Source organism: Micrasema longulum, unplaced genomic scaffold, assembly GCF_059751315.1.
Source record: "Micrasema longulum isolate JH-2025_06_02 unplaced genomic scaffold, ASM5975131v1 h1tg000321l, whole genome shotgun sequence".
In the NCBI taxonomy this organism is placed as follows: domain Eukaryota; kingdom Metazoa; phylum Arthropoda; class Insecta; order Trichoptera; family Brachycentridae; genus Micrasema; species Micrasema longulum.
In genome coordinates, this window is record NW_028277525.1 from 215,619 (window position 1) to 226,373 (window position 10,755).

Genomic DNA, 10,755 nt, shown 5'->3' on the forward strand with positions numbered 1-10,755 from the left:
ATGCGATTTGGGCATATGTCCTCTTAATTTTTGTTATTTATTTACTTATAATATGGCTGAAGCTGATAAAATGAAAATAAATCAATGACATATAATTAAATAGGCACGTTACAACTACCTTATTTTCTAACACACCTTCATTGTGATAAGGCGTGACGCCATGCAGAAAAATGTCTCAGTGTGTGGTGAGAAAATGATTTAATTCCACTGTAGTTGTGAACACCAGAACAGATATATCGTTTCATTCGTAAATACCATCCAAATGATTACGAGGTACACAAAAATATGAAGTAAAAAATATGTATATCTCATTTTCACACAAATTTTATGTGTATTGTGATTTGCTGTCTCTTTATTTCTAATTGTTGAGGGTAACGCAATTTTCTTAATACAAGATACTGTTGGTAAGGCAAAAGCGTGTCTATTTGTTTTACGTCATTGAAATAAATCGGTATTCAGATGGCAGAAAGGACCATCTGTAATTTCAAAAATGTTCAGGAAAACTGAAAAGACATTGATTCAATCTAGAAACTAAAATATTTTAGTGTTTTGTTCAGTTTTAAATAATAAATACCCGTTTAAATATTGGTGTATTTTTTTTTTTTCTTCTATGTGTATTTAATTATATTTAAATATCAAAACTGTTAAAAACTAAAAAACTTAGAAATTACAGATGGTCCCTTCTGCCATCTGATTATCAAAACAGCATCTTCCGTTGGAGAAAATTAAGCATTAGAATATTTTAATAATAGATTACAAGTCTTACCATTTACCATAAAATATAAAGAATTAATGGCCATATTGAAATACTCCCCCTTTTCTTATCAATTATATACATCTATAATGTACAGTTTATTTTTCTTATATCTTCCAAATAATAGTATTATTTAGTGTACATTTTAAGCTTTGTATTTTTAAAGAATATGCTGAATTCTTAACAATGTTTTGTTGTATGTCAGTAGTGTGATGGCAAAAAAGAATATATGTAATTTTTTTCAAAAGACATCTTTACATAAAACATGCTGCTCTTTCATATTGACAAAATAATATATTGCTCTAGAGCTTCTTTCAAAATGGTTGTATTAAAATATGGGGTTTATCTGTTTTTTTTAAAGGAATAACCCGCTAAGCCTCTATTTTGAGGCTCATCAGCAGGTTAGAGGGGATATGGAAGGAGGTAATGAAAAATATACCACAACACCCAGACCAATTGAGAAAAAAATCTTTCTTGGATTTCTTTCTTGCAACTGGCGGGAATCGAACCCGCGACGCCAGTTTCACAGTTGGCCGTCAAACCAACTGCACCACGGCGCCTGTCTTTGTCTGTCTGGGCTTAAGCTATGCGACAGAAGGAATTGTTTGCTTGTCCTGTACAGTTTAGAAAATGACAGATATACCCTTTTGCCATCCCACTATCCCACAGACGGACCTAACTTTTGCATTTTCTTGCCCCTAAACTGTGTTCTTATAATTTACCTAAATATTTCAATTTTGAGGCCATTTTCAACTAGTCTTAAATAACTGTACTAAAAATGAAATCAATTTGTGATAAGAGCCGGACTCAGAACTTCATCCATGAGTCTACGACTCTACACCAGAACCACATCCTAATTCATTTTTATATCTCTTCTTATTTATATTGTTTCTAACTTCAAATGAGTCTTCCTCACTAGAATATCATGTTCCAAGTATTGTTTCCTTTTGAGTTGTGAATATATTTAAAATTATATACGTGTTAATTATAATTTAAAGTCAGTAATATATAATTTTCAAAGCTTTTAAAACTCGCGTTGCTTATTTTAGTGGATTATGACACTGACTATTTTTTTTTATGTTGGTATTATATGGTATAAATACTTTTTTAACAGCCATTTTTATTTTACTGATGTGACATGTAATGTGATTGGCTGGTTTCATTTTAGGAGAATTTGAAACTCTGACATTTTTTAATTTTTTAAATAGTCAATATACCTTTAGTCACTATTGCAATAAACATTTAATGTCTTCAAATATACATATCGACTGTAAAAATGCTAAATTACTGATGCGTGTGAATGTATGAGGTGTTATATAAAAGTATTTGGGATATGTACTATAAATACAAAAACCAGATTTAATCTAAATGACAATAGGGTATTTTTATTCAGGAGAAATATCGAATTTAACGCACTGTATATATAAAGGATTTAAAGACTTTCAGTGTTTAAAATGCCCTAATAATCATTTATAAATTTTATTTGCAAAATTCGCTATCTCAAAAACATCAGTTTAGTAAGTTGGAAATAAATTTAGTCACAGTCCGCGAATGATGCATTTATTTTCATGTTGGTTATGCCATATATAGAAGTAAAAGGAAGCGTGCACAATATAATACTAGTATACTATTGTTGTCTGTACTTCTTATCCCCCTCGCATAAAATTTGCGCCCGAAGGGGCATTTACCTTCCACATTCCAAGCATTAATAGATTGACAGGTTATAATAAAAACAGACCGCTCGACCACCACTTTTTTGCCATTATCGGGTTCTTAGGTGTATGAAAAGATAGTTTTTTTGGCAGATTTATTTATATATTTCTGCACTTAGGCACAGCGCATCGAAAAAAACATTTTTCAAATGATAGATCACAGCTCGAAACTCAAAGTGTTTGACAAATGACAGGTAAAGTACAGCATGGTGTGTAAACAAACAACCCATAGAAATAGGTAGCTACTCTATAAAACCGCAGACATTTCATATAAAACAACCAATGACATCACACAGCATCCGATGATGTCACTAATTGCTCGTTGTTCCCTTTATTCAAATGATAGTTTAATCCCTTATATCTCCCTTTTTTCTCTACATATTTTAATAAGAATAATACCGATTGTCTTGTGATCTTTAATATTAATTTATTAGCTATTTAAAAAAATCCACGAGAATTGCCCATTCATAAAAACAAGTCCATTTTTTTGTGATATAAATACGTTGATTGTATGAACGTTGTACATGCCAAAATTTATATCAGATATCAATGTCGGGCTCATATGACACAGTTTAAAATACGGAGAAAAGTGGTATATTATATAACTCAATTTGGGCTATAGTGGAACATCAGTCACTTAGCCTTTTAACCTTCTGTACGAAATAGCATTCTTAAATGTTTTATGAGGCTTGCAAAGGAGTACGGTCGATCCAAATCTTGAATAGCCTTTGTTTATGTGCGCATGACAGGAAATAATTTGATACAGTAGAACTCCGTTTATCCAAACTCCAGATCATTATCAGGCAATAAAAAATAAATGAGAAGTTTTTTAATTAAATTTCATTGTGCAATTAACTTTGCTGGACATGTTTAAATAAGTTTTTAATGTGATAGCAAATCCGGATAGTTAGAGTTTTAAAAGTAAAAACTTGCATGCTTTTTTTAAATAAAGACAATAAATACTAGGTCACTTTGACAGTTTGTAAAACTATTAACAAAAACATTCATGGATAAAAATAACAAAAGAATATCTTTTGTTATTTTATACAAAATGATTTCAAAATAAGAATATATCCATTTAAGTTTATAAAGAAGGCACTTACTTATATATTTTGCTTTTTTAAAACTTTTTTTACTTGAGTTTTTATTTTTTATCTAAATATATTTAATTTTTCAGACCAAATAGGAAAACTTAAAAGTTGTAAATAATATGGGAATCAAGTTGTGGTAGAGTGGAATTTGAACCTTGGAACTTTGGTTGGACTTTTTTTTTTAATTTCGCATTTTCTTGCCCTTATTTTAAATTATTTATAGTTAACAAATTAATTCAAAATATTTCAAGAATTATATGATTCCAATATTAATTCATAAATTATTTTAATAATTTTTTATTGTGTGTTGCAATATACAAAAAATAATTTTGCTGACATTTTGCTTGTTTATCTTCAATAATCATTTCATTTTATACATAAGTAATATCATATATTAATAGAAACTCAACAATAAGTACATTGTAATGTGTCTTTAGCACGGGGTTACCCAAGTGAGGACGCATTATTAATTATGTTTTGTATTTTATTAAAAATAAAAATGAATAAATGAAATAAATATATTAAACAGTATTTCACCCTCGTAATAAATTTTAGTGATTATGAAACTAGACTGTTGTTAAATAATCAATTCTTCATTTGGTATCATAATAGTAAAATAAAATATATATCTGTACCCTACTAGTTAGTAAGCCGCTTTTAATAAATTAAAGATAAAAATTAGACATTATTGGTAAATTTATAGTTTCTTTCGTGTAAAAATTGCTTACAGTAGACATTTGTAATGTTACGTGAAGCCTTTCTAAATGACAGCACAGAATTTTATGTATTGTATGGAAATATTACATACAGTTATTACTTAAATAATAAAATATGTAGTAATGATGTAATAACTTAAATTTACATATAAGTTATTTAAAAAATACTTGGTACACTTCCACTTATTTATTTTGACCAATTAGCGCTTTCACCCTCTAATGGGCATCTTCAGACTAGTCTGAAGTAAATTAAGTAAATTTAAGTTATTACATCATTACAATGGAATTCCATCAAGAATTGTCAATAAATAATTTAAATGAAAAAATATGTAGTAGGTAAATCTAGTAAAATGTAGATACAATTTTTAATGTTTGGTTTTTATCTACAATACTTAACATGTCAAACGTTCACTTCATTAGTAAGACATCTCCAAACAAGTTTAGAGAAAATGAGAAAATAACTATTTTAATTTTATCTATGTACTAGATAAGCTTCCTGGCATTGCTGTGACCTGTGAATATCAAGTAAACTAATACTTGCCTCCCAAACCTTTAATGAGCCGAGGAGGAGAACGAGTGCTCAAATATATACTGCAAAACCTCCTCTTCTAAGCCCTTAAAGTATGGAGCTATTAGGTAAGAGGCGAGCGTTCTCACATCCTTAGGTTTAACGAGTGGTCCCCTGAAGATGCGACTTCTTTTGTGATATAAAGCATTGCGTAGAATGTTTATAGGTGTTTAATTATCTGCACTGCAGAACCTACATCTAGAAGTTTCATTTATAGCTAGTGTTCATTCAATCAATATGCAGTGTCGTAAGACTAAGTTCCATCAGGTCGAAAGCAAATCCCTGCGAGAGTACGAATAGTTTCTCGCTCTGCTTCCGGACTTAATATCTAAGTTCGTTACGAGAAGCACATTAGGGCAACCTACAGAAAGGCTCTTAGCTTATTGGCACTGTCTCAGCTCCCAGTTTTGCCAACTCATCAGCTGCCTCGTTATCGTCGATATTTGAGTGATTTAAATTTTGAATTCTCATATTTTCAATTTGCACATGATTTTTATATATTTTTTAACCAATGTTTAATGATTGCCAAGATGTCTGCTTTATTAGTAGGAAATTAAGAATGTTTTAAAATGACCCAGGCAATTAGCATTTAATTCTTTGGACGTTTTTCAGCATAATTTTTTTTGGTGGCCTTTAGCATTTATAATCTGAATAGTGAATCAGATAGAGAGGAAGATGTTTACAACTGAATGCTTAAATTAAATCTTGTTTTTCGGATTTGTCTTACAAGTAAACTGGATGATTGACATATATTATAATGCTTCCTTTATGTCATTATTTAAAGGTTTGTAATTTTTCTTGAGCCTGTAGAGGTTTTATTATACTCTACTCGATAGTAGCTATTTTTTAGTTCATGTAAAACATATGATTGAATGGATTTAACGGATCCCCAGAAGCCCTTTATTTTTAGAGTAAAATTATATGATTTTTGTTTAAATGTTCTAAATGAAATTCTGACTAGTGTAATTTTTCAAATGACACCAATCTTACTTTAAAATTGTTTTTGTAGAGGACACTTAAAGTTGACCAGTTCAGTTTTGTTAAATGTACAGGTCAAATTATCTCATTTTATTACTAAAATTATTAATACCGCTTTAGGAATAACAGAATTTTATTATTTAAGATGCCTTTCAACTTTCAATTTATGTTTTCTTTCTTTTTCTAATAACTTCTACACTACTTCATAATATTGATTCTTAAAGTACTGCATCAATAAAACTGTAATAAGAAAAATCACTTCTTTCAGAAAAAGATAGTTATGACAATTTCACAAAATTTTAAAAATAAATCATGAGAATGGTTTGCTTGTCGATAAAAAAAGGCATCATTAGTTATCAGATTTGTAATTATTGCGATTTTTCACAAAAATAAAAATCAGATTATTTGAACAATCCAACATCCACCTACCAATGCCATAGAAAATACACGTGATAAATGCATTTTTGATAATTTTATAATACAGCATTTAACAATGTTTATTTCTGAAAAAAAGAACAATAATTGTGCCTAATTTTTATCTGAAGTCGATAAATATTTTATTTCAGTTCGTTTTCTGCGGAAAGAAACTACTGTACCTACCTGCATCTGCCTTTTCATAGAAAATACATATACAATTGTAAAATAATGTGTGCTCTACAGAAACTTGCAGCGGGCACACATGTAAGATAAAAAGTAAGGGATGAAAAACTGGCTTCCTGGAGACGGGGGGGGGGTAGCGCCAGATCTTAACTTTTGCATAGCCCGTGACTGTGACCCCCCCAAACAAGGTAAAAGCTGGTCCCCTGGGCAGGGGGATCGCTAACTATTTTTCTATTTGTAAGGGAGTATTTAAAAAGGTTGAAAAACACTTCTCTTCGCCATCAAAATGACCAACAGTTGGTTGTATTTTATCTCTAAAATCACAAACTTCTATGAAAACTTTCAAATGTTTCCTCTATACCCGTGATCCTGAGCCAAAAATAATATGTATTATTTATTGTAAAATGTAAAGAATTGATTTGTTTATTATAAAATCATAGTTCTAGGGAATGCTTCTCGATTAAATGGCTGTTGAAAGAGTATTATGTAATTTATAACACATTATGAAAACAATAAAAGCTTATTAAAATACAGTTATGAATAATTTGATTGTTTTATTTTTGTCTCATTATTTTGAGACATTGACAGATCAAAATCAATAGGGAAGGGATTATTAGAATAAAAGTAATTTTGTTTGTTACGAAATATTTTTATTTAGAAAATTATGACTAAGAGGCACCGCACCATCTGATTTTAATAAAATTAATTGAATGACAGGTGTTGATACTTTTAATATCACCTAAGTTTTGTAGGTCAATCACCAGTTTCATCGCTTTTGCGACATCGTTAGCCTAGTCTCACAATGTTGTGAGAGAGATAAAATTGTTGATTGGTCTCAAAAGAAATTAGCCAAAATATCAACCTGTCATTAATTAATTTGATTTACAATAAAATACATAGCTAATTTAAATGATTTTATTTCTGTGCTGTGGGGGACTAGAGTTGCCAACCGTCCAGGATTGAGCTGGATTATTTGGATCTGGATTGCCGGAATGTCCGGAATTTTGGAAAAAGCTATTGACCTATCCACCTACACTCAAAAATACGTTCTATTGATTTAGATGAGTTTGGACTCAAAACAATTTAGTTATCTTTTTTGATTAAGAAGGTAAACATGGACAGAAAATATAAGAGGAAAAATAATGAAACCCACTAAACTGGCTTGTCAGCAGAACATAAAGAACGGTTGTGTGAAAGTGGACTATTAGGCTCGTCTAATAATTTTAAAAAAACATCAAAAAGCTGTATTTTTTTATTTTAGTATTGTTTATCATTAAAAAAATCCTCGGAATCTCGTTTAATGTAAGCGCTTTCGTTGTCGGCCTCGTGGTGTAATGGTCAGCGCGTTTGTCTACCCATGCAAGAGGTCTCGGGTTTGATTCCCGGCATGGTTGATAAGAAATATTTACTTAAAAAGGGTGTTTTCACACCAGAATATTTCATAGTCCCTGGACTGGAACCTGAAGCGTGAGACTGATCATCTTAACTTCATGTAACAAAAATGATCAAGATATGCTGCAATTGGTGTACATTGGCAGTGCCCTATGCACCATTGGGTATGGAAAGGGAATGATGATGCTTTCACACAAATCATAGTATATAAGTCTAAACTTGACTAGAGGTACACAGTTTACATCCGCAATGTGCCAGCAAGTTTCCTAAAAAGCATCGAACCCTCCCGAGAGGGGAGTGGTTCTTCAGTGGCTAATACCATATGGCATATAACATTTAAGTTATGTCCAGAAATTCTCTCATAAAAAGTTGGCAACCCTAGCTGTGACGTCAAATAATAAAAAAAAAAACTTACATGATAAAAAATACAGTAAACATACTCAGGCTTAAAATATGATGCTAAGTGTCTTAAATGCAAGAATAAAGCTATCATTAAAATTATTGCATTTATGCGATTTATCGCACATCCGATAAAATAGTAAAAACTCAATAAAGCAGAATTGTCAGGAAAGACAAATGTCTTTCTTCAGTTTGGCATATCCACCATCAATTTTTATATCAAATTGCAAAAACATTCACTGCAGTAATGTCTATTTTTGATTAATCAAATATACATTGTCAGTAAATTAACCTTATTTTTATTTTATTTTTTTAAATAAATATTTGCGTTCTTATGATTTACCCAAATATTTAATTTTTGAGGGCCATTTTCAACGAGTTGTAAATAACTCACTATTAGAAAATGGAATCGAGTTGAGGTAGAGTGAGATTCGAACCACGGACCTTTGGTTTGTGAGTCCGAGACACTAGCCACAGGACCACAACCCGATTTGACAGTAAAGGAATACAGACAAAATAAACAACTACACAGAATTTAAATTTGTTGCAACAGAGGGGGAGTCTGATACACATCAACTGCGCGACCGTGCCCCTCTCGCTTCTCCCCTGCAGAAGTTAGCAACCATTTGTTTTTTGAATATATATTTTTTTAAAATTTACTTTGTTCTAAATATTTTTTTTAATATGCTAATATGTCTTCTTGCCCATACTGATCATCCTGGTTTCGGATGTGACAGGGTTTAAAGAACACCCTGTTTGTATTTTATCAGAGGTGCGATATTTAAAAATCACTCAAACAGTAGTTTTTAACATTGAATTCATATTTGCAAATTCATTGAATTTCTAAATACAATACATTTAATTCTGCGTTGCAATGATTTTTATTGCTCTATTTCATGATAAAGATACAGTTTTGATCACTTGAATATTATACTTTTCACATTACCTTATCGAGCCTATCAAAGACCTACAACTTTTATATTCATTTTTTAAAAAATGTTTAGTATTTTTTTCTGATTGCTTCAGGACTAAAACCCGATCGAAATACAAACATAGTTACATAATATATATTTCTATATTCGGGCTGATAAAGTATCGATTAAAAATATAAAAATAAGATGGCTGCGAGTCACAAATCACGCTCTATTGTGTTGAAATATAAAAATAAATATCAATACGATAGCCAACACATCGTAACCGGCAAAAATCATATTTTACAGTCTCCCATTCTCTCAATTAACAAGGAATACACTTTGAGAATCAAACTCTGTTTCAACAATTAATTTTATTGATATCAATAAAATAAATATTCCAAACAAAACTTGGTTCTCAAATAACATTCCTTAATAATTCTGAAGAAAAATATTCTCCCGAAAAATATTGCACCTGTTGGTTGTGATGTTTTGACAATCATGACTCCGTATTAAAGTGAGTTGCGTAACCAGCTCAGACTCATATATTTATTGATTGATTTGGTGTTTATTTTGTAGGACTCTTAGGATATTTAAACTTAATATATAAAAAATCAAACACTGATTTGAGTCACTGAACACTATTTTATTTTTACAAATATAAAAACGAAAATTTCGTGACAATTGTTTGGCTTTGTAGGGCATTTTCAAATGAAGATTTCATGTGAAGATTAGATGGATTGAATGTCCTTATATAGTTATAAAATTCAAGGCACTTAAGTAACAAATAAAAATAATCCTATGAACTATTATAGTATATACATCAATCATAATTGCGGGGAAAACCAATAGTTAAGGGCAAGATTCTATTGTCTTCACCTTCGGGTTATTCTCTGCATTTAAAATTAGAATGTACTTTCCTCACATTAAGTTTTGTCTCTGCATACGGGTATAAGTGTTTAATAGGTAATGGGGAATTTAGGTATTTATATTTGAATTTCAGAAAAATTTATAGACATACATGTATGTATTGTAAGATAATTAATGAAGCTTTATAGTTTTATATCTTTAGATAATATTGTGGAAAATATATCAATAATATTATTATAGGTTGGTGTTCTTTATAATTTTAATACACGATTGAAATATTATGAAGAAATTTATATAAACATAAATGTATTTTTTTTCAATATTTATATTTTAAGAATTTCTAAAAATTACATGCAATTGTAAAATGATTCATCTATTAATAACGAATCATGCAAGCGTGTACATAAATTGTCACGAAATTTTTGTTTTTATATTTGTAAAAATAAAATACATAGTGTTCAGTAGACTCAAATCAGTGTTCGATTTTTTATATTTTAAGTCATATATTTTCTGTGACATATGTATTGATAAACAATTATTTTTTGTGATTTGCTCATAGTAAAAAAAAAACTCCCAGAGCGAGGTTTGTAACAATATATCTCGAACCGCATACATTAATTTACAATTAAATTATTCTTTATATAATTTTTTAATTATAAAAATACGTAAGTCTGATAACTTATTCTAAAAAAATGGGCTTTGTAATTTAATTTATTAACCTAATCTGATTTGTACCAGCACTAAATAATCAAAATATTATGACG